The 26,298-nt window shown below is 36.6% G+C and overlaps 1 pseudogene; it reads right to left on the bottom strand.

Moving 5' to 3' along the window:
• Positions 1-702: 702 nt before the first annotated feature.
• Positions 703-4,613, bottom strand: LOC143683365 (U2 small nuclear ribonucleoprotein B'' pseudogene; annotated as a pseudogene).
• Positions 4,614-26,298: the final 21,685 nt, after the last annotated feature.

Below are 26,298 nucleotides of genomic sequence, written 5' to 3'. Positions count from 1 at the left end.
CAATCAAAAAGCTCCCACCCAGTAATATTGAATGAGGATTAAAGGGCATAGCTCTTCTGGGGTCCTCAACAGATACAAACCGGCACAGTAAGTTAGGACATCGCCTTACTTGGAGAGTTTTAGATTTTTTTTTTAATACATAAATGTTCTTTATTTAATTAGACATGGAATTTAATGATTCCTGAAATGACTACTGCTAGCAAAACACTATGCTTATTTCTTCGAGAGATACAAAGATCAAATTTAGATCCTGCTCAGGTCTTATTTTCTTTTAATATTCGGGATGATCATTTTTACCATTAACACAACAGCCATTTATTAGCTTCTGCGATCTAATTCTTCTTAATTAAATGGTTCAATGTTTCTGTACCATTAAGCTGCTCTGAAATAACACTGTAAAATCATCCTATGGTGTAGATTTATATACCTTAAGACGTGCTATAGGCTAAAATAGCATTTGATGATAGGGCAATGGGCCAATAAGATATAAAATACAACTAAAAGTTTATCGTACAAAATCAAGGCCTTTGTATTCCTCAGCTCACGAAGGCAGAAGAAAGACTGGATAATTTTTAAGTCCTTCACAAAAATTTTGCTTTCACTATGTCTTGCCCTCAACCACTAAAATGTTATCAAAACAAACACTTTATGTGACATCAGGTCCTTCAAAGAAAACTGTCTGAACAAATGCTATTTCTTGGTTTAGGTGGTATTCATGGCATGGGAAGGTATGATCTTAAATCCTTGTAACACATCCCTGGCAGCACAGTCTGCCCATCATTTTCAAATTCAACAAAAGCCATGTGTCTTCCAGGTACCAAATGTTCTCCCTTAAAACCAGGGAACTGATTAAACAGCATGGATGACATCATCTCGTTAGTCTCTTCTGGTAAATTATCAAGGAATAAAATATAGTTTGGAGTATAGTCAGGAGCCTGAGGACTTGGTGTTGTATTTCTTTGGGTGTTGGTTGAATTTGGTGTTCCAAGACCAGGCTTTTGGTTTCCATTTGTTCAGGTCTGGTCCAGGGTTTTGGCTTCTTTTTATTCTTTGTCAGCAAACATGCCCTGCATTTTAGATATTATATCAGAATCTGTTCTTGCACACTGAATTCACATTGTTTACCATAAAATGGAAATCCTTGTAATGGTCTCAAGACATTTGTGGATGATCCAAGTTCCTTAACTGTAATGAAGGCCTGCCCACTCACCTTCATGAGTTTTAAAGCTTCAATATCTACTACATGGCCAAACTGAGAAAACGGGGCATTCGGGGATCTCCTCAATTCTTCGTTTTTAATTTTGTCATTAATTGTGGAGAGCCGCCTCCCGGGTCAGGCCTAGTGGACGCGCTGCAGCCTGCTCTAGAGTTCCCCCCGCCCATCGAGTGAGCCAAGATGGCGCCCGCATCCTGCCTCCGCGTATGACGTACGCGCCCGTCAACCCTGTCTACCAATCACCTCTGTATACGTGGCACTAACCTATTGGGTTTGGGCACAGTATATAAGAGGTTACCCGGACGGGGTGGGTGGAGACGACCCACAGGGAGCCGTGCCTGACGGCCGCATAGAGGTTGTTCCCCCGCGGGGTATCTTGTCCCGCGCGGAACCTGTAACAGAGAATGCAAGCTTAACTCCAGTAAAGGTCTGTGCTTACAACTGCTACGTGTCTTGGATCTGTGCTTCTCACCAGCGCGGATTTGTCTGCGTCTCTCTGTCTCTCCTCATTGTCTCACCCGCCGGCCGGGGGCTTGACGCTGAGCGAGAAGTCGCGGACAAGTGGTGGCCCGTACGGGGAACCCTTCTGCTGCCTTTCCCCGAGCTGGTGAGGACGTGCTTCTTGAGTTCGCAGCGGACTTCTCGCGCCTGATCACCGCGAGGAGGTGAGTGCTTCTTATTACGTGAGAGTTAAGGCCCGCGGGCTTTCAGGTAGCCCCGGGGACTCGGAAGAGCTCTCCGAGTGATTAAAGTACAGTGCCGACTGCAAACATGGGGCAGTCCGGAAGTTTACCTTTGTTAGCTCCCTTAAAGACCCTTTTAGCGGACGGCTCCTGTGAAAGTGAGCCTCCCACTTGTAAGCCGCCAGAGTCTGGCGCTAGTTCAGACACCTCTGACTCAGAGTCAGATGGTGATGAGACCGAGGGTGCAGACGCGCCTCCGCTGATCGATTGGGGGAGGCCCCCTGTCTCACCCACGCAGCCTTCCGCCCCGCCAGCGCCTGCTGCAGGGACGCGGCGGCTTCCGGTGAATGGTTTTGGTGATCTCGCCAAAAACCCTCACCACGGGCTCCCTCTGGTGGCCGAATCAGGTAATTACAGTGGCCCTCCTTTGCGAGACCCGGAACCCCTTACAGGCTGGTTGGGGGAGGGGCAGTTACGGCCGTGCCCCCCGCCCGAGTGGAGCAGGCGCTCAGCAGCGCTACTCTGAAAAGAATAAACCCCAGTGAGCCTTTTGAAGCCTGCGTGCTGCCGACAGAGTTACAGCCCACGGCAGTGCTATGGCAGCAAGAACCATTACTCTGGGTTCACCCTGGAGTTTCCCCAAAAAAGGTCCTAGAGCACTATCCTACAGCTGTTGCAGATCTGGCCTTAGAATCAATTAAAAGGGCCATACAACATTTCGGCCAGCAACCTGAAAACCTCAGAGTACCTTACTCTTCCCAGCAACTTGAGATACTCACTGGGTGCATACATCAATGGGCCATCCTCCGGTGTACATTTCTAGGAAGCATTAACAATCAATTCCCAAAAGCCCCCCTTTTGCAGTTTGTTACTCGACACCCAGTAATTTTTCCTAAAGTAACTTCGCCTAAGCCACTAGTGGGCGCCCCCACCGTGTACACGGACGGCTCCAGCTCCGGTTCAGGAGCATACTATATGGAAGGGGACACTCCCAAAACAGTGCTCTTCCAACCACAAAAACCTCAGTGGGTCGAATTGCAAGTCATTATTACAGTCCTGAAAGAATTCCCTGGCCCCCTGAATATTGTTTCTGATTCCTTGTACGTCGTAAATTCTGTAAAAGTTTTAGAGACAGTAGGCATTATAAAATGTTCCTCCACATAGAGGTCTGGTCCGATGGAAGGATGTCCTGTCAGGACAATGGCAAGGCCCTGACCCAGTGCTCAGCTGGGCCAGAGGCTCTGTTTGTGTTTTTCCCTAGGAACCAGGACGTCAACCAGTGTGGGTTCCGGAAAGACTGGTGAGAACCGTGACGTCGCCCGAGGACGCCAACGAACTGTTGCCCAGAAAATTGATAAGCCTCCAACCAGAGCCACCAGATCCGGTCTCCAACTCTGCTGATGACGGCGGCGACTGACGAGATAGCAACGAAAGCGCCGGTCACCCTTCGATTGTTTAGAAGGGGGACCAGTTTTAATAACCCCCATTGCCTTCGACCTTTCCGAACTGGGCGAGACTGTACAAAGTCTGTGGAACCGAGTCACCTCTTGGTTCTCTTGGCCCAATTTGACTACTTGGATTCTCGTGGCAGTGGGACTATTAGTGGGTTTAGTCACTGTTAAATGTTTGTTAGAACGCTTGTTCCCGACACAGCAGCAATTACGTGTCACTACCATGTTGGCTATGTCACTCGCCCCTGATGCTCCTGGCAACGACCGTCCCGCTGCCCAGTCCTCCCCCTCACCGGACGGTCCATCCCGGCCACTCAGGGCGGGGCGCTCGAAAACAGGATCTGCTGCAAAGCCCATGGCCGTGTCCCGGGTGTAAAAGGCGGCACCAGAAGTCATAATTTTTGTCTAAAGGATGATCTCTAAGGCAGAGTCACGGTCCTGGCCAGACTAGACTCCGGCCATTGCACAGAGACATCTAGTGACACTCTCGACTCTGGTTGCCGCTCTCCTGAGCCCCGCTTAGCCCAGTTGCGAGGCGAAGCACTGCAGGGAGAGTCACGTGGTTTCCAGTTCACGAGCTCTCCGGTCTCTATATGAGGAGGCATTCTGGTTGGTGCCTAGCAAGCCTAGTCCAGACTCCCCAAAGCACCAAAACAAGTAGTGGGCTAATCAAGCTCACGGGAGCTCACTCATCAATGGAGACACTGGGTCTAAGAAAGGGTCTACGGACCAAAAATAATAAAAAAGGGGGAGATGTGGAGAGCCGCCTCCCGGGTCAGGCCTAGTGGACGCGCTGCAGCCTGCTCTAGAGTTCCCCCCGCCCATCGAGTGAGCCAAGATGGCGCCCGCATCCTGCCTCCGCGTATGACGTACGCGCCCGTCAACCCTGTCTACCAATCACCTCTGTATACGTGGCACTAACCTATTGGGTTTGGGCACAGTATATAAGAGGTTACCCGGACGGGGTGGGTGGAGACGACCCACAGGGAGCCGTGCCTGACGGCTGCATAGAGGTTGTTCCCCCGCGGGGTATCTTGTCCCGCGCGGAACCTGTAACAGAGAATGCAAGCTTAACTCCAGTAAAGGTCTGTGCTTACAACTGCTACGTGTCTTGGATCTGTGCTTCTCACCAGCGCGGATTTGTCTGCGTCTCTCTGTCTCTCCTCATTGTCTCACCCGCCGGCCGGGGGCTTGACGCTGAGCGAGAAGTCGCGGACAATTAATATTGTTGATATAAATTGAATGATTGGATCTAATAACCATATTTTCATTTAATTGTCCAAATAACCTGAGGCCTGCACCATCTTTTGTGTAGGCCCACGGGTAGTTTTAGATTTGTGGTTCACTAAAAAGGTTCCTATTTTTGATGTTCATTCAAGATGCCAAAATGAGCATGATGACTCTGCTAAGCTAAAATTGACTGGTAGCCTAAAGAGTGTTTTATCTACCATCTTTCTAAATATAATATCTAGGTATATATTGAGTGTGAACACATTTTTTCTCCTCACTTCTACTCTACCCCTAGCAATTTCTTACTTGGACTAATGCCAAACCTTTAACCTCTACAAATGTGATAAAGCTTTTTAATTTTTTTATTAGCCTGAGCAGGCTCCAGGAATCAAAAGTGGGTCTCTGGCATGGCAGGTGACCACTGCACTACTGTTGTACTGCCCGTGATAGAGCTTTTAAAGGTAAATAAATCAAGATGCATAAATTATGAACTAAAAAAGAAAGGCACTATGTATGCTTCAAAAGCAAAAATTCACAAAATTTTCATGTAAATATCACAAATCTTGGCATAATTACCCGTGGAAATCCATTTGATATCAAAATTGTATCTGTGCTTTATATGCCATGTATGTCATTCATAACCTACAATCACATTATTTTACAAATATATACATATAACAATATTCATGATTGTGCTTGAGATTTAAACTATCTAGCCATTATATACTCAATATTTTATTTTTATTTCTTTATAGCTTGTGTCTCAGAGTATACTTTTTTCATCTCCCACCCAAATTCTATGAGGTCACCTTAATTGGTGTTGAATTTCTCTATCATTGATGACAGTATTAATTGTAGGACAATGCCTATTTAAAAATCAAAGAGTAAGATTGTCATTTTAAAAGAACAAACTATTAATTTCCTTCTTCATATCCAAATCAAATGACAAAGCTGAACTCATCCAAGAAATAAATAAAAGGGAGTAAATGTATAATGAATTAATTATCTACTGTTCTAGTTTGGTATCTGCTGTAATGCAACACACCAGAGATGGACTGGCTTTCAATAAAAGGCAATTTATTTACTTAGTGTATAGTCCTTCAGAGGAAAAACAGCTAACTTTCAACTGAGTTTCTTTCTTATGTGGGAAGGCACAGGGCGATCTCTGCTGGCCTTCTCTCCAGGCCTCTGGGTTCGACAACCCCACCCCCCTTCCCGGGGTGATTTCTTTCTGCATCTCCAAAGGCCTGGGCTAAGCTGCAAGTGCTGAGATGAGGTATGCTGAGCTGCTTTTGCTATGCTACATTGAGCTCTCTCATTTAAGCACCAGCCAGTTACATCAAACATCATTCATTGCAGCAGGCACGCCTCCTAGCCAACTGCAGATGTAATCAGCAACAGATGAGGTTCACATGCCATTGGCTCACATCCACAGCAATAGAACTAGGCACCTTCTCCTGACCAAGTTGACACCTGACTCTAACTACCGCATCTACCAACTCAATGCCAAAATAGAAGTAATTCAATATGAATATTTTCAGCATGCTTTCTACAAATTAATAAGGAAATGTAAGAAAAATTTAAAAACCCACCTCTTTTAATACAGAATCTGAAATGGAGATTATAACCAAAAAAAATTTATAATAGTTATAATTCTATTCAAACAATTCACCCCTGTCTGTCCCCTACTTAAAAAAAAATCAGCATCTGATTACTTAAATCATTTTTTGCATACTACTCTTATAAAATTTGTTCTGGTTCTCTAACACTATGTAAGGATATATTTTATAAATACCTACACCAGTAAGAAAAGCCATATTCTTAAGTGTTTGAAAATGGGTTCAGAGCCACAATAATGAGTGATACAACTTTAAGGAGAAAAGGCAGTCACTTTAGCTGAAATGTATTTAAGAATTGAAGTACAGCTTCTCCCATTCCTCTTATCAAGGCCATTGATGTCAGTCACAGGTTTTTCTAAGTCACATCTATTTTGTACTTCTGAATGTTTGATAGCAACATAGATACTTCTACATTTAAATTTTCTCAAAATTTGATTTCTCTATAAAAATATATTATTAATAGTAACATAACAATATTATGTTATTGTTAATAGCTACTGTGTATTTAGGCATTTAGTATGTGCTAGACTCAGTATAATTTGCTATATATGTACTGAATTTTCCAATTTTACGATATTCTGGAAAAGTCAAATTTATAAAGATAATAAACAAATCATTGGTTGCCAGGATTGGGGGCAAGGTTTGAATAGGTAAAACACAGACAATTTTTAGGATGATGAATTTGCTGTATGACACTGTAATGTTAGATACATAATATTATGAATTTTACAAAAAATATGGAATTTGCAAGTTTAAAAATTAATTTAGGAGGTTGGTAATCCCAGGAAGGAAGGTAGACAGCAACAAGGGCACCTGAATGTATTCCAGTGTGTGACCCCACCTCAGAGAAGGGGAGGAGGGTAAAGAAGTGCAGCATCTTTGGAAATAAAACCAAAAGTACAAAGAACTGCACGTAAGCATTCTACTCTAATTAACAAAATTGTTTCTCAGAAGAATGTGATTAAAAATTCTGATATGCTATCCACACATATTAGAACTGAAAAATAGAAATGGTGGATGGTGGGGGCCAAATTTCTCAGTTGGAGGGACAAATCACAGATAAACAAGTAATGGAGACTGGAATGAAACATACGTGAATAAATTAGAGTTGGAGACATCATTATAAGATCATGTTTAACGTAATATAAGTACAGGTGGTTATATTATATATAATATATATGCATATATGCATAATATACACAGGAAATACAGACAGATATGCTTCTGTATGTGTGTGCACATGGGTTAGTATGTGAAAATATATTCCTTGCTTGTCAGCTGAGAGGACCTAGAATTAACCACACCTCAGAAGCCAGGAGCTCATCTGGCATCCAGATTTAGGTATCTTACGACATTCTTCAATTAAAGGAACTGGGACTTCTTAGAGAAAAGGCTAATTGGGCTGATTCTAGGACTGGGGTAGGAACTTTACAAGATGAGTCTGGATCATCTTGTAGTGCTGGAAAGTCAGGAAGTGCTTAAACATTTTTTTAAGACACTCTGCCTTTATTGGGGTATGCTAAAGATACCCGAGAGTCAAATGAAATAGACTCCAAGGTGAAAGCTGGAACAATTTGGGCAAGAAAATGAAGTATTATTGGATTATAATCCAAGGCATAAAATTAATATTCATAATTTTAAACTGCTGGGGTAGTTAGATTCAGGTGTCAGCTTGGCCAGGTGAACGTGCCTCGTTCTGCTGCTGTGGACATGAGCCAATGGTACTTGAACCTCATCTGTTGCTTGTTACATCTGTAGTCAGCTAAGAGGCGTGCCTGCTGTAATGAATGATGCTTGATTTAATTGGCTGGTGCTTAAATGAAAAAGCTCAACATAGCACAGCCTAAGCAGCTCAGCATACCTCATCTCAGCACTTGCAGCTCAGCCCAGACCTTTGGAGATGCACAAAGGAATCACCCCAGGAAAAGTTATTGGAACCCGGAGACCTGGAGAGAAGGCCAGCAGAGATCACCCCGTGCCTTCTTGTGTAAGAAAGAACCTCAGTTGAAAGTTAGCTGCCTTTTCTCTGAAGAACTAATGAAATAAATCCCCTTTTATTAAAAGCCAATATGTCTCTGGTGTGTTGCATTCCAGCAGCTAGAAAACTAGAACAGATTTTGGTACTGGAGACTAGGGTGCTTCTGCTGCAGTTTGCAAATACCAGATTTGGTGGAATGGTTTTTTGGATGGCTAAAGGGAAGATTTTGGAGGAACTGTGAAGAGAATGATGGAGAAGTCCTGGGGTGTTTGAAAAGACTATTGGTATAAATGGAACCACTCCCAATCTGGACAAAGGGGGACACAAAAGGAACAAATTGCAGTTTGCAGAGTGAGAACCATGGAAGCTCAGGTCTAAAGCCAAGAAACCTCAGCCAGGAGGAGAGTGGACCCACCCATATGAATGGAGAGGGTGAGTTTTCCCTGAGGGCAGAGGATGAGTCTCCCATCTTATTGCAGTGGAAGAGTTGTACATCCTCAGGCCTTGGAGAAGGTATAGCATGCTCCTTGGGGACTGGGGAGAGCCTGACTGCCACCACATGGAGAGGTTGAGTGTGTGCCCCGGAAATGGCAGAGAACCCAGGGGTGGCCCCAATGCCTGGAGAGACTGGAGTCGAGAAAAAGGTGGTCTCCTCAATGTTCCCCGAGGTTGGTTGGAAAGAGGCGGGCCACCGCATAGGCCCTTGGAAAGGGTGGGACTGCCATTTCCTAAAGCTGAAGGATAAATGACTTTCAGACTTTGAAATCCACTGGTGTTTGCCCTGCAGGTTTTCCTTCCAATTTCGCCATATGGATCCTGTGACTGTCCCTCCTTTGCATATTGGCACCAGATAACTTGTTTTCGAGATTCATAGGTCCAAAGCCAGAAGAGAATTTGTGCCACTTTAATATCATTTAAGGTGATGCATATAGTTGCCAAATTGACAAAGGGTGGACATGTGGTAGTTAGGTTCAGGTGTCAACTTGGCTAAGTGAATGGGCCTAGTTCTGTTGCTGTGGACATGAGCCAATGTACGTGAACCTCATCTGTTGCTAGTTACATCTGCAGTTGGCTAAGAGGCGTGTCTGCTGCAATGAATGATGTTTGATTTAATTGGCTGGTGCTTAAATGAAAGAGTTCAACGTAGCACAGCCCAAGCGGCTCAGCATACCTGATCTCAGCACTCACAGCTCAGCCCAGGCCTTTGGAGATGAAATCACCCTGGGGAAAGTTATTGGAACCCAGACGCCTGGAGAGAAGGCCAGCAGAGATCATCCTGTGCCTTCCCACTTAAGAAAGAACTTCAGTTGAAAGCTGCCTTTCCTCTGAAGAACTATACGTCAACTAAATAAATCCTCTTTTATTGAAAGCCAGTCTGTCTCTGGTGTGTTGCATTCCAGCAGCTAACAAACTAGAACAACTGCTATAAATAAATGATTGAATAAATGGATGAGAAGCAATAGATCTCCCTTGCATAAGAATTCCATATTATTTCTATAGATACTCTGCCCTCCAGAAATCGGAGTAAATATCCCTACTCTTTAAGTAAATGTGGGATATGCATAGTTACTTCATTTCAAACATGACAGACAGCAAAGAGGAAAAAAGAGTAACTTTGCAATGGAGAAACCTGACAAATGTGATGTGAGCGGGGTGATCAAGGTGTTTATCCACAGTGATGATTTATGATTATAGTATGTGCCCTTTAGTTGATGTGATGCAATTGGCACGTTGCCTTTGTGATCTTCCTTCCCAAAAGCCATAACTGAAGTGAGAAAAATATCAAGTAATTTCTAATGGAAAAGCATGCTACAAAATACTTCACTAATACCTTTCAAAACTCTCAAGGCAATCAAAAACAAGGAATGTCTGATGAATTGTCACAGTCAAGAAGAGAGCATAAGCAAATAAGAACAACTCAGTGTAGCGTGATATTCTGGATGATTTTAGAACATAAGAAGACATTGCGTAAAAGCTAAGGAAATCTGATTAAACTATGAACTTTACTAATAACAATGTATCAATATCTGCTCATTAATATTTATGTAGATGTTAGTATAATAGAAACTGAGGAAGGAAATAGATGGGAACACAACTTCTCAATTTTTCTGTAAATCTAAAGCTGTTTAATGTAAAGTCTTCCAAAATAACTATATATATACATTCACATACATATATATCTTTCAAACAGCATTATCAATATTAGTCTATCTTAGGGGAATGAAAAGTTGAGCCACAGACTGGTAGAAAATATTTCCTTACACATATCTGATAAGCAACTTGTATACAGGATATACAACAAACTCTACAAATGCAACGATGGGTAAACAACCAAACAAATAGAATTGGTTAATAATGTGAACCATTTCTTTTCCATTAGAAAAATGTAAATTTAAATAAGCAGTTAACAGTATGTGTCAATTACAATGTCTACAATTAAAATGACTGACCATATCAAATGTTGACAAATATGTGAAAAAAGAAAATTCTCATATATTGCTACTGGGAATGTAAAATAGTCCAATCACTTTGACAAAGAATCTGTCATTTCTTAAAATGTTAAATATTCATCTGCTGTTTATCTTGCTCATAGGAATTTACCCATGAGAAGAGTAATCATATGTCCAAATGAAGATTTTGTACATGAATGCTCATTGCAGTTTTATTCATGATAACTAAAACATGAATCAGTGGAAAACAATCTTTGTATATCCAAACAACTCCTCAGCAATAAAAATATTGATGCAGGTTACAACATGGGTGAATCTCAAATTATTTATGTAGCATCAAAGCAGACAGACAAGAAAAAATATTGGGGATTCTATTGTTAGAGACTACAATCCTCTTGTAGGTGGGTCCTCTTTTCCCCCATTATTTCAGCTTTCATTAGATTCCACAATACTGTTCTCTTCTTTTGGCTTAGGGGTTGTACTCGTTTCCTACTGTTGCTTGTCTTTGGGTGCCTGAGCCAATATAACTTATTCATTATCTTGTCCTGCTAACAAGGAAATTAATCTCTCCTTGAAGAGTCCTTTTATTAAGGTCTTGAAAGGTTTGAGTTAATTTCTGTTTCTTTTTAACTTCTGACTAATAAATGGTGTCTGTCAGAAAATTTAAACCACATCTCATCATTGAAATACCTACTTTTTGGTATATTTGCAGCTAATATATTCCCCCATTTATTGATGTCATTTGCATTTCACAATGACATTTTTGTTTGTTTACTAAAATTTTAAATGAACATTCATATTTATTAAATCAAATGTCAATATACCTTGCTCCATATTTAATAAATATTAAATATTTATAAATCTCATGTAAACCTTCTATTTTTAATATGACTTCATTAAATTTACATTTGGTCTACCTTTGTAGAAATTGTAAAAAGTCTTATATTTACCATATTATTATAGTTAACTTTCAAGCAAGTTCCCTTCTCCCCATTCCCTGTGCGCTCTACTTATGTCAGACCCCTATCGCTGTTTCCTGGAGTTTCAATCCTCTACAGTGGTTTGGATTCTGGGGTAACATACTATACATATTTGCAAAGGCATTTCTGATTTTCAGAAACTTGGGAAATTTAAGTAACTTCAAACATCCAAATGTCATTGAAGAAACAGTCAATGCCTTTCCCCATGTCTTTCTCAAAGTTGGCTCCTTTTTATCTTTCTTCCTCCTTTTTTCACTATATTGCATACACTTCTCATTTGAATAAAAGTTTACACAATCTTCTGTTCATTTCCCTCCTCTTCAATGTATCATAAGGATCTAAATTTCCTAACAATGGTCCAGAGGAGCTGATGATAAACCTCAGAGGTAGTGAGGGTTACTACCTCTGACCTTTGTCCTAAGGATCTACTAACTTCTCCTGAGCTGTTGGCATTTTGGGTATCTTCATGCATAAATCCTGGGGTATCAGTGTTTGATCAGACCAGTCAGTAGGTGATTCTTTCCCACATGTCCAGATTCAATAGGCCTGCAGCCAAATACATGGAATTGCACAGATTATAATTATTAAAAATTGAAATGCAATATTACCTAAAATGAAAAAGAAATTAGGGTGTTTACCATACAACTGTAACTGTTGGAGCTTCAGCAGAGATTCTGAGCTATTGCATCAAACCAAACTATTGTAATATACTTAATGCTTTCAGCAAACATGGCATTTGATAATATGACTGGATTCTGAAGTCAAAAGGATGTGTTATCAAACATTTAGCACTGCAATTAACCACCTGAGCTTTGATCTTTTCTTTATTTATCTATAAAATCAGGATAATAATTTTCACACTTAAAAATTTTATTATAAAAGTATAGGTATATTTCCATACTGAATTACCTATGTTTATGGAACATTTCAACTCTTCCAATGTATTATTAGTATGATACATTTTTTCTAATTATAAATCCTACCAGATTGAGATTGCATCTAGTCATAGTTTGCATTTCCAGTTGCTATCACATAATGGGTGAATAACAAATGAATTAGTAATTTTGTAAATTGATTTTTATTTGTTCAGATCCTTCATATCTAAATATGTCCCTTTCTTATTTTAATTACTGACAGATAGGTTGATATTATTTCATGGTGCCAGTCTTCTATGTCTATCTCCCTTTTTCTTTCTAATTTATTATATGTTATTTAATTATACTTAATTTTAATTATTAATGTTATATATATTTTTTCTGGTATTTAAAATGTATGCTTGAATAAATTTCGCATACTCATTTTTTTATCCAGTACTGGGTAGATTTTGCAAAAACATTACATACAAGGGCTCTCTGACCTCTTTCCTTCCAATCCTACTTATTATCTTTTAATTTTTTTATTGAGAAAAATGATATTACTTGCCTTTTCTCCTTAAGGCTACTATTATCCATTTTATTTATTATATCATTTGTGTAGAATTTTTTCCATTCTTCTTGAGGAAACCTTACATTCAATGCTCATTTGGAATAATTGCTTTCAAACTAAATTCCCGATAATCATTTAGGGATATCTTTTTTTATATTGGAATCCTTCATGCATGGCACAGTTTCCTTTTTCCTGGTGTTTCCCCTTCTCGTTTTGAAGTATCATGGGGATGTGCTTAGGTGTATAGGTGTGTGTGTCCATTGTGTTAGGTAAATAAAATTTATATATCGAGAGAGTGGTGTTTTGAAGTTTTATATACCTCAGAACACGTTCATAAATCTAATCCATTCCTAGGGTGTGAGCCCATTCTAAGTAGGAACATATGATGAGGTTACTTCAATTAAGGTGTGGCCCAGCCCAATCAAGTTGGGTCTTAATCTTATTACTGGAGTTCTTTATAAGCAGAATGAAACTCAGACACAGAGAAAGTCACAGGAAGCAAAAAGGCAAACATGGTAAGAAATCTGGAAGAGAAGGGAGAGACCAAAAGACACCACAATATAACTTACATGAGACAAGCTGAGGGCCAAGGGTCGCCACCAGTCAGCACCAGAACACGGGCCTTCTGGAAGAAAGCATTGCCTTGACAACACCTTGATTTGGACTTGCTTTTAGCCTTAAAACCATTGTTTAACCTGAACCATGTCATGATATTTGCTTGAATACCCCAGGAAACTAAAACAAATACAAACAAAATGAATTACATATATGACTGATTTTATGAAAAGAAGGCTCATGAGAGCACTGTAATAAGAATAGAGTGTGACTTTATTATCAGCAGTTATGGAGGTAATATTTAGGTTGAGGACCATCAGTTTGGAAAATATCATTGTTTTTACTTTGGTGTACGTGCAACCATGCTAGAGGTTATTTTAGTAAACAGTGTTTATCTTATTTCTGTAGATAGGAGTCATAGGGTTTTGTTCTGCCAATGGGTCTGGGGATTTGGGAAGAGGTTAAAGTGCGTTGAGGGACAACCATCAATTATTGCATAGAAAGATTTTCAAATAGTACTCTTTTCTGTCCATCATTTCTTCTTTTTGCCTCTATCCCCTCCATTCCTGCTGAAAACCGAAACCAACACAATTTATACCTCTGAAGCGATTCTCAGAGCGAGGCTTATGACCTTATGTTAAAAAATACAGAGGGGTGGAGTTGAAACAATGGCTGTGAGCTTTCCCTGTCTGGGGTGGGCTGAAACGACAGTTCAGAGCATGGACCCAGCAATCCAAAATGCTGTAGTGCCTCCCTGGCCTGTGAAGTCCCAAAACAGTTGTTTCAGATAGTTCCTGCCTCTTCACTAGCTGTTTTTGAGGAGGAGTGAATCCTGGAGCTCCCTATTTCACCATCCTCCAGGAAGTCTTCCAACCAGAGTAATAGTTTTTGTTCACCAATATTTACCCAATGTCAACTTCTGGTCAATGAATTCATCAAGCATTTACTGAGTACCTACTATGTACCTGGCATTTGCAGGACTGAGTTTGAAGTAAGAAAAAGAAGAAATCAGAGCAGCATATTATTTTAAGTGAAAAAAAAAGAAAGACTAATTATCATCTTTATTTGGAAGGGTAAGGAGGCTCAAATAGTCAAAAACACCTTGAAAAGAAGAATGAAGTGGGAAGACTCATACTTCCTGACTTTAAAGCATATTATAAAGCCACAATGGTCAAAACAGAATGGTACTATACTAGCATAAAGATAGATATAGTGATCAATGGAACTGAACTGAGAGTTCAGAAATAGACCCTCAGATCTAAGGTCAATTGATTTTTGACAAGGCTCCCAAGTCAACTCAACTGGGACAGAACAGTTTCCTCTTAAATAGTACTGCGAGAACTGCATGTCCATGTCCAAAAAAGTGAAAGAGGGCACCTACTCCACACCCTATACAAAATTTTTTTCAAATGGATCTAAATACAAGAGCTAGTACCATCAAACTCCTAGAAGAAAATGTAGAGAAACATCTTCAAGATCTAATCTAATGTTAGTTTCTTACACCTTATATCCAAAGCACAAGCAATGAAAGATAAAATAGATAAATGGGACCTCCTCAAATGTGAATACTTCTATGCTTCAAAGGACTCTGTCAAAATGGTGAAAAGGCAGCCAACTCAACTGGAGAGAATATTTGGAAACCACACATGGTAAGACTTTGATATTCAGAATATATATACACATAAAAAAAAACTATAACAAGAAAAAGACAACCTAATTTAAAAATAGGCAAAAGACATGTATAGACATTTTCTCAAAGAAATACAAATGGCTAAAAGCAGATGAAAGATGCTCATCATCACTATTAGGGAAATGTAAATCAAAATAACAATGAGATATTTCATACCTATGAATATGGCCACTATTACAAAAACAGGAAACTACAAGTGTGAAGAGGATGTAGAGAAATAGGAACATTTATTCACTGCTGGTAGAATGTTAAATGAATGTAAAATGGTACAGCCATTGTGGAAAATAGTTTGGTGGTTTACCAGAAAGCTAAGCATGGAGTTGCCTTACAATCCAGCAATCCCACCATTTGGTATATACCCAGATCTGAAAGCAGGGACTTGAACAGACACTTGCACATTGATGTTCATAGCAGCATTACTCACAACTGCCAAAAGATGGAAACAACCCAAGTGTCCACCAACCGATGAGTGGATAAACAAAATGTGGTATATGGAATATTATTCATATGAATATTATTCAGAAGTGAGAAGGAATGAAGTCTTGAAACACATGACAACACAGATGAACCTTGAGGACATTACACTGAGTGAAATAAGTCAGACACAAAAGGACAAATATTGCATGACCACTAATATGAACTAAATATGTAAACTCACAGACATATAGAATATAGGTTACTAGGAGATAGAATGAGGCTAGAGAATGAGGAGTAGTGCTTAGTATGGGCAGAATTCTTAACTAGGTTTAACGTAAAGATTTGGAAATGGATCGAGATGATGGTAGAATATTATTGTGAATATAATTAACAGTGATGAATTGTGTGTAACTCTGGCTGAAGGCAGATGTTTAGAGTCATGTGTATCACCAGAGAAGAGCTAGAGATTAAACAAAGGAACCTATAATACAGTGAATCTGGTGGTGAACAATGACTGTGATTAACAGGACAAATATAAAAATTTTTTTTTCATAAACTAGAACAAATGTATGGCAATATTATAAGGAAATAATAATAGACTGGAATATGGGAAAAATGCAAACCATGAACTAGAGTTAACTGTAATATCTTAATATTCATTAACAGTAACAAATGCACCACACCAATGCTAGGAGTCAGTAATAGGGGGGATAAGGGGCATAGGATGCTTTGGATTTTCTTTTTCTTTTTGGAATAAAGAAACTGTCCAAAAATTGATTGTGGTGATGAATGCATAACTATGTGATGATTCGTGAGCCACTGACTGTATAGTTTGGATGAACTGTATGGTGTGACTAGTTCTCAATAAAATTGCATAAAAAAAAAATACAGAGACAAAACAAAAACTTAGAAACAAGAACAGCCTCCTGCACCAAGAGAACTTGCTCCTAAAAAATAAAACTGTGATTCAGTTAAAAGTCTTTTCTATCAAAACTGAAACTGCTCATCCAGATTTATTTTAAGTCTCTAGTCTCACTTTGCCCAGCAATCTAATGTTACTATGTAATAAACTCTGTCCAAATTTAACCAGCTCCTTATTTGCAAAACCCACACTGAAAGTACCTAGTAATTATCTAAAACCCCATAAATACACACTTCTGATTTCTTCATTTTTACATATTAATAGCATATCAAAATGACATTATTCCCTTGGTAGAGTGTGCCTGATAAACTTAGTTTGGTTCAATCCAGTAGAATTTTTCTGATGGTCTTTTGGGTTGTTGATGGCTGAAACCGTCAACTCTGAGAATAGAGCCTGCAGGGAAAGTATCAATCAGATCAGGCTTCCATTCAGAGTCTTTTTACATGAAACTCCTGGTCATCATTTCCTTATTTATCCACTGTCAAGTTCAGTCCTTTTTCAATATGCAAAATGTTGTTAAAGTTTTATAGTTGCTATTGTTGTTTTTCCCTTAATGGCTCTCTCTCTGATTTCTTCACAGTTATGGCTTTGTCCAGTCAACATTATTTTATTGAAGCCTTGAAATTGGGTAAAGGAAACATTCACGTGTAATTCCATTTTGAATAAAACTTTGGCAAATTATTTTATTTATCCTCTGAATCTATAATATTTAAATATTTTTTTTATTTTTTATGTTAACAGTGATTATTACTGGTTTCTCATCCTTGACAACAACAACAAAAAAACTATTCAGAGGTACACTGATGAAATTCAGGTGCCAAGTATGAATAGCCCTTAACCTCTTGACCACCAAAGTATATTATTTTTAAATATTCACGCTCAGATAGATTAACTCTGAAGAAGTACTTGAAGACAGATCCTCTCAGCCCTATATGTCAAGCATGAATGAATGAACAAATTAATGTATTAAATTTCTTTAAGTTATTTTACTCAGCCAGGAAATGAAATGAAGTGAAATCAAATAGCTTTTTATCTTATTTCCAACACTTTTCTCTTATAAACAATACTGTAATGAAAATCTTTGCATTTAAATATTTGAGCCTAATGTTGTTACATTCCATTGGTTCTTTTTAAAACAACTTCTTTATTTTTATTGATATTCTCTATCTGGTGAGAAATCATTATCATACATTCCTATAATTATTTAGGTTATGGTTTCCTTTATTTCCTTATTTATATTTAAAGTACCTATCAACGTCTTTGTCTCATCTTTGCACTCCCAAGGACAGTTTCTATTAACTTATGGTCATCTTTATACCAATCAGACAGATTTGCATAGTTTCCCTTATTTGTCAGTATGACAGACAATAAACTAAACTCTTTATTATTTGATTTTGTATGTCTTTTAAATTCATGATATAATAGTTATGTATCATTTTTATGGCCTGCTTAGTTAATATAGGCAAATATTTAAGCTATGTGTGTCTATAATGAGCTTCAAGAGCATTTTTAGAAGGACTTGGCCAGCCTGAAAGTGTGCTTTACCTTCAAGAGTGATGTGAAACCCAGATGTACGCATACTTTGAGACTGATCTTCATGAGTCACAGCAAATCAGCATGCTCAAATAGTTTAGCACCATCTAATTTTGTTGCATTCATGTACACTCAGAGTGATTGTTTTTGGTATTGTCCAGCATGTTTCTATTCTATATTCTCTTTCATTAAATTTTAAGTTGAGTGCAATGTTTTTACTTTTCTGAGAGGAATCATATTTGAAAGACCCAGTAAATAAATTTCTAACAAGGGAAGTTGGAAAGTGCATTTGGAGAGAGGTTGTAGAGAAGGAAACAAGGATAGAAGCCACATTAAGGATATTAAGGAATTGTTTCCTGAATGTAGTGCAGTTTTCTATTAATTCTAATATTTCTCAAGTTTTCCAAAAGTCATATTTTTTTTTACCTTGAAGCTAAGTCATAAATGGATGCATAGCATTTGCAATTACACTTCTGGACCTATTATCAACTTCCCATTTAATCCTGAGATTGCTTATTATCACTTCTATACCACTTTATTTCACTGTTAAATATGAACTGAATTAATAACTTTACTTGTGATTTATTAAATTAATAGATAAAGGTGATTGGACATTTAGAATTTATTGATTATATAAAAACTGGAGTTTCTGCCCCAGGGGTGAAAAGTAGGCTCTTTATAATTACTAACCAAATGGGTTTGGACCAATGTAGAATTGAAATTCCTGTGCATATATGTATACCCTGGGGTAGGTTAGAGTTTTGAGCAGTCTTGAATTCATTGCTGTTAGAATGTCATTAGTTTGCTTTTTTAAAAAATGTAAAGTTTTTACCTCCCCAAGCATTTTCAAGTGACATTCCTTGAGTCCATTTTTGTTTCTTTTGAAGAGATTTCATGGCAATGCCTAAAGTAACTTTAGAGTTTTGGGAAGAAATTGTAATTAGTCACTTATTTTTAGAGTTGCATGTTAATGAATCACATCATGTTCTTTATTTAAAATGTTTCAGAACTGCATTGAGCTATGGAACAAATGGAGAAATTAAGTCCATTCTCCGTAATTGTTCATTTACCCTTTTAAATACAGAATATTTACTTTTAATGTTGAAAGTAAGCACTAAGATTGATGTTATAATATGGTGGATGAAAACCTAGTATTCGAGTGCATATTTTTTCATTACAAATCTCAATTTAGGATCATAATTTTTCATTAATTAATTTCTGAATAAATTTTAATTATCATTCCTTTTTCATCTTATATCTCCTCTTTTAATCACCCAGGTATGAGTGTGAGTTTCTCACACTCACCCTACTCAATGTATGTCACTAGGTAAAGTTTCTGCATATTTACTATTCAGTCTTCCCAACTTTGTATTTCCTATCCAGTCTATTTCATTCATCAATATGGTTTAATTTTATGTTCATTATTATCTTTTTTCTTTTCATTTAAAATACATTATTAATTTCAAATTCAATTCAAAGATGACAGTTTTAATGATTTTTATTTGGGAAAATTCAAGCAGTAGTCAGGATCTAAGATACAGAAAAGTTATCAGAAAAGCTAGGGAATTACTCTTTCCAAACTTTAAAATAATTATCTGTCAATTCTAAGATATTTTCAAAATGTCAGAAAGGCAGATTTCTTGTACTTCTGTGGCTGCTTTTGTTGTTTAAAGAAAGGCAAGGCATAATGAGAAGCCAAGATTTTTCAGCTATATATCTGGACCTATAAAAATCTCCTGTGTAATTCTTGCATAATCAAGATGAGAGCTACAGTATATGGGCAAATGCCTTTTTTTGAGTATGTGTGTGTGCTGGGGTGCCAGGTAAGGTGGGGAGGGTGTAGCTGCCAAGGAAAGTGAATGTATATAGGTGTGTGTTTTTGAGTGGGATTTCTGATACCTTAGTTTTATTATGAAGTTTTCATTGGTCCGGGGGTAGTCTATCAGGGTGTATAACAAAATGTTAATGCTTGTGTCTTTGAGCATGTATCCGTTTATCCTGTTGTGTAAAGTTTGATTTATAGTGTAGATTTATTCTTTTAGTACATGCCTTCTCTACCTGAAAAAATATGTTCCATGTCTAGTCTCTTACACGAACACATTTTCAAAGGGCATGAATGGAGGCCAGTGTAGCTGAAAGGTGGTGACTGAGGAAGAGAATATGCAAGATGACTTCAGAATGGCAGAGAGGGCCCTGAATGTGGAGGGCGTTATGGTCTATACTTACAACTTAAATCTTAATCTAAACACAATGAGACATGATTGGAGGGATTTTAGAGAGTGGCCTGATCTGATTTTCATTCTAGGGAGAGCATTGCGGCTGCTCCACTTCTCTGAGATAAATTGGAAATGCATGAGTGTGGGCACACCAAAAAAAATCCTATCATGTCAATGTAAAAAATCCTATGGTAACAATGTCCACTGTATCGTCATCTTTTTACTGATGAAGAAATTTAAAGTAACATTCCTGAAATCATCCAGTTTATAAGAGGCAGAGTCATGATTCAAAATGAGTGTCAGTTGAGTTCCGTACAGATTTATTGATTGAATTATTATAATAAATTCATTTTTCTGTGCCTCTTAGAGTTTAATTAATAGAGCAAGGGATACACCATAAGGTGATCTGCCTTGACATTAAAACTAAATATGACGATAGCAAAAACTACCTACCAGAATATAACCAAACACTACTAAAGGAAAGATGACGTAGTCCATATTCCCTACAATATGTTATACACAGTTTTGAGCATATAATAAAAATTGCTAACGTGAGAAAAAATATTTCAAACTCTAAAGAATTGCTGCATAACATTTGTGCATTGCAGCTAAGGTAGTGCTTACAGGGAAATTTAAAATTTTTGAATGTTTACATTAGAAAGAAGAAATATTTAAAAATCAGTCATCTGAATTAATTTTTTTAAGACCATAGAAAGGAGAAAAAATTAATCCCTCCCAAAAGTAGAAGGTTACTAATAATGACATGAAGTCAATAGGAGAATACAGAGCAGTAGGAAAAAAAAAAAAAAAAACACAATCAAGACAGTCAATAAAGCCAAATAATCTTTGACAGAGATAAAAGAAGCAAAATCACTACACACCAAAAATATTAAATGAATTAAAAAAAATCTTATGAAGAACGTTTATGCCAATAAATTCAACACCATGATGAAATGAACATAAGAATAATGTGAATATTCCATATTCTATGTTACTATTGATTAGTAAAGAATGGTCTTCCTCAAGGCCTGGATGGATTGAAGAGAAACGCAATGAAAAATTAAAAGAAGAAATAATGCCAGTAATATACAAAATGTTTCAGAAAACTGAGAAGGAGCCACTGCCCAAAAGTTTTATAATAACAATAACATTTGAAAAAAGATATATATGTAAAATTAAACCACAAATTCTTCATATATATAGACATACAATCCTTCTCAAACAGTATCAAATCGTATCTAGCAATATATAAAGTAAAACATTATCATGAACCAGTGAGTTTTAGTGTAAGGACACAAGGTTTGTTTTAACATTTGAAAATCAATCAAAATAATCACTATAAATATCATTATGTATATATATACATGTGTGTCACTGTGTGTGTGTAATATATATATATATATTTCTGTATGTAAACAATTAAAAATAATTTTTTTAGTGAATTCTTAAAATACCAAGAATAAATATAATGAAAAGCATGAAGCCCTCTAAATTGTAAAGGTTCAAAACATTGTTGATAATATTTGAGTATTTAAATAATGCATGTTCATTGATTGTTATAAATTATTTCCCACATACTGATTTGACACAGATTATACAAAATCTGTATATGCTTTGTTGTATATTGATAAGCTGATTATAAAATTTATTTTGAAATTTAAAGGACCTAGACTATCCAAACAATAGTGAAAAAGAAAAATGTAGATGAGCTCATAAAGCTTCTGGAGGACATTATAGGAGAATACATTCACAATCTTGTGATAGGAAACATTTCTTTGAGTATAAACCAAGAGCTTTACTCAAAAGGTTTATTTAAACATTTTTATAAATTTCCCTTTATCAAATTAAAACACGGCTCATCAAAAGTCAACATTAGGAAAATGAAAATGAAAGCCACAGATTGAGAGATCGCATTCATAATACGTATATCTAGTGAAGAATGTGTGAGAGAAAAACATAGAAAATAATCTTACGAATCAATAAGAAGAAGACAAATGACTTATTTACAAATGGATGAAGATTTTAAGAGAATTAACAGAACAAGTTATACAAAATATCAGTAAGCTCACAAAAAAATGCTTATTGAGAAATAACGGTGAAAACTATTTGGTGCTTTGGGGAAAAACAATAGTGATACCACTTTTGACACCCTGGCCCAGACTGAATTAAAGAGAGTTAATTTTGGAAAGAACATGGAGTAACTGGAGCAGAGAGGCATTGTTGTTGGAGTAACATTGTACAACCACTTTGGAAAATTGGCATTACCTCATAAATTTAAACATAAACTTAGTAGCTAATGATTCACCAGTTTTACTCCCAGAAGAAGTGAAATTATACATCCATAGCATATGTGTGTGTACAAGAATGTTTGTAACAGCATTATTTATGACAGCTATAACAGGAAACACCTGAAATGTCCATCAAAAGAAGAATAAACAACACAATATGATGTATTCTTACAATGGAATATTTTCAGCTATAGAAAATGAAGAACAAAATTACAGATAGCTATAACACCTTTGAATGTCACAAACACTGCATTCCGAAGAAACCAGGTGTAAAAGGACATATACCATATGATACCATTTTTGTGATGTTCAGGAATAGTAGAAATGAATCCAAGATGTTAGAAATAAGAATTTTTGTTGTCTATGGAGAGTTGGAATAACTGTAATGGGATGTAGAAAAATTGAGGGGCTAATATAAATATACTATATTTTAAAAGGGGTGTTTAGACATGCATACATTTGTAAAAACTCATTGAACTACACATTTAAAATCTGTGCATTTCAGCGTATGTAAAGTTTACATCATCACTGTGATTTAAAAGGAGCAAAAATGAACAAAACACTTTTGCTTGAATTAAATTATCATTTCTAATATTTTCAAATTAAAAAGTTAGATGAAGTAATTATTTTTATAACATTTGTTTTTCAAAAACGTGTCTTTTAACACATCAATTTAGATTTCTAATAAAGACATGCAGCACAGACTGGAAGCAAGTGATAAGGACTATGGATGGCATCCATGCTTAAAGGGAAACATTTCTCTTTTTTAGAAAAGATAAAAAAATTATTCTTAAATGAAGACTGCATGTGTGAAGTTTAGGAATTCCCAGAACAGAAGATAACTAATAATTAATTTTTAGTATTGTAATTTTATTTCAAGGCTAGTGACTGAAATTATGCTATGAATGTAATATATAACATTTCCAACAATACCTGTTTTCAGATGGATATGAGATTCCTATTTGATTTTTAAAGAATTACAATTAATTTTACTTTGCACCGTATTCTGAAACTGCAATTACAGCAGAATTAATCTTTTCACTGGATAATATTTTTCTAAAATTTGGTTTATAGTTTTCTCAAAAAAACACATATATTTCATTATTTATAAAATACAGCTCATTTTTGTGAAGTATAAATGGTAATCTTAAAAAATTTTTCTAAGAGATATTTTCTTGTTTGGTGTAACAAGAACCAAAATGCTCAGTTTTAAAATTAGACCTTCCTATTTAGAGTAGCTTATGTAGTCTTTATTTCTAATGCTCATTTCCCCTCTTCTTAAAAAAAAATGTCTTTTAAAATTAAGACAGAATGCTAGTTTGTTTCACAGGCTTTTAGCACTGATAATCTTATATTAGCATTTATAGGATTGTTTTGTAGGGCTGTAAATATGCAACGTCTTGATATATATAAGAGATAAAAAGTGTCATTTAGGTTAACATTGTAGGTGTTTATCCTTAAATAAACAAATCTATTTCTGAGATGGGAGATTAAAAAAAGGTAGAGTCACATTGCTTGTAAATTCCAGATATGTTTTATCCTCTACAAAATAGAAGGACATGCACTTTTTATAATTAGCAATGGAAAATATAATTTCAAATATCCTCATGAAAACTTTGTAATTAAACTTTAAAATTTTTATTTTATAAAGAGGAAATGGTGATAAATAAACATATATCCTTAATAGAGTTCTGTTTCTTTTTCTGTATGGGCAGGCACCGGGAAACGAACCTGGGTCTCCGGCATGAGCCTCCGTGGCCCGTCCCAGTTCTGTTTCTTTTTAGTCTCTACAGCAACTGCTGTAATTGTTCTCCTAAAGATCCCCACATGAAATAGCAATGCTGGAGACATCCTGCCTTGAAATAACTGGAATAGTGAATAGTGCCTCACCATTAACAGTCACGATTTGGAGGTGACAGTATTTCATTTGTGAAAAATTAATAATCCTTTTGATGCTTGATTTTCTCTTATTTCTTTATTAGTCAGTGTTATCCTAACAAGGAAAACCAGCCAATAAATAAATGTAAGATAAGTGAAAGTTATTACCATGCCTGCTGCAAAATATTAAGAAACAGTTTATTTGGTAAATAGAAAACATTGAATTATCACTTAATAATTAACTTAAATATCTTTACCTTAGGCAAGTAGTTAATTTAAAAACAAACAGTGATGTTTAGGACCACACAAAAGGAGAAAAAATCTGACATTATTTTATTTCTTTACTTGAAGACCCAGAAAAACGATGTTTGATAAATCAAACTATAATTTTTTGAAAAAGCGCTATTTCATTTTAATTGATAGTAAGATTTAACTTTCCTAGTTATAGATTGAGAATTTTCTTTTTCCTGTCAGTTCCATGATCTATCTGCGCCTGTTAGACACAGGACAATAAAATAACTCATCAAATCAATGTTAAAAGACAAGCAACATACTCTATAATTAGACATTAAATTCACGTTTGAAAATGTTGGACATTACGCTCTTGTCCTTTTCCTTTTGAGGTCAAGCTACATTTGTGGGGATCTAATGAGGAATCATTAGAAAGAATGCTCTTTAAATTTTAACAGAAAGGAGGGGTCTGGGTTCAATCCCCTACCCATACACTACCCCCAAACAAACAAAGCAAAAAACAATCAAATAAAAATTCAACAAATGGCTCTTCAGCAATAACAGGAGACTCACACGGAAAAAGAATGAAACATGACCTCACCATACAGCACATACACAAAAATAAAACAACCAAATTTAACAGAAAGGTCCATTTTAAACGTCATAAGTAATGCAAAGTATATCAAATAGTAATAATAATAGCTACCATGTAAAATGGATTTATTTGTACCAGAATCTTAAAAAGAAAGGACGAATTCTTATTCTGAAGTTGAAGGTAGACTACAAATTTGTGAATGCTTTTGGTGAGTCGGTAGGGGGTGTCAAATTCTAAACAAAATCAATACTGGAAGACGCCCGACAAGAACCATTTAGCAACTGGTTTAAATTATGAGCAAGGGGTGGAGTACACCTGAGTTGCTGCAAAATTATGGTTGTTACTAATTAAAATTCTTTACATTAGCAACAGGGGTTGCTTGTATTCCCCTTTATCTAATCTCTTCTTTTATATACAGAACTACCGAAGCTGAACAAAACCAGTGAGATAAAATTAACACACAAATTGCTTTTCCTCCCTCTGGGCAGGAGAAACCCTGTTTACAAGGAAAATGATGTACATAAATATTTATGGAAAAGAACAAAAAGTCAAACTGAATCACCGAGTTTTTGTGTAAACTATCAAAAATAACGTGAGGTAGAGTTTTTGGTACATTTATTAACCGTTCCACAGTGTCCTAAAATAAAACTTACTTGGAACATAGAACATTTTCTATCATTTGCTATCTTCATTAATTTTAGGTTGTACCTGGTGAAAGTAACAACTTAATTAACTAATATTGTAAATTAATTAAGGTTTCCTGATTACTGTGCAATGGTTTCACTTTAGCGTATTGTCAAAAGATTCTCTCTTCATCTTCATCTTCACAAAGTTTTTGTTTTGGAGGTGTTAAAAAAGCAAATGGATACATTATTTTCCCTATGATTTTAAAAAGAAAATTCAATTTGGCCAGAGGTATAAGTAGAATTACTTACAGGGCA

This window comes from Tamandua tetradactyla, chromosome 5, assembly GCF_023851605.1.
Source record: "Tamandua tetradactyla isolate mTamTet1 chromosome 5, mTamTet1.pri, whole genome shotgun sequence".
NCBI classification, from domain to species: Eukaryota; Metazoa; Chordata; class Mammalia; order Pilosa; family Myrmecophagidae; genus Tamandua; species Tamandua tetradactyla.
Note: the sequence above shows the minus strand (reverse complement) of the source record. Positions and strands in the feature narration are given on the sequence as shown.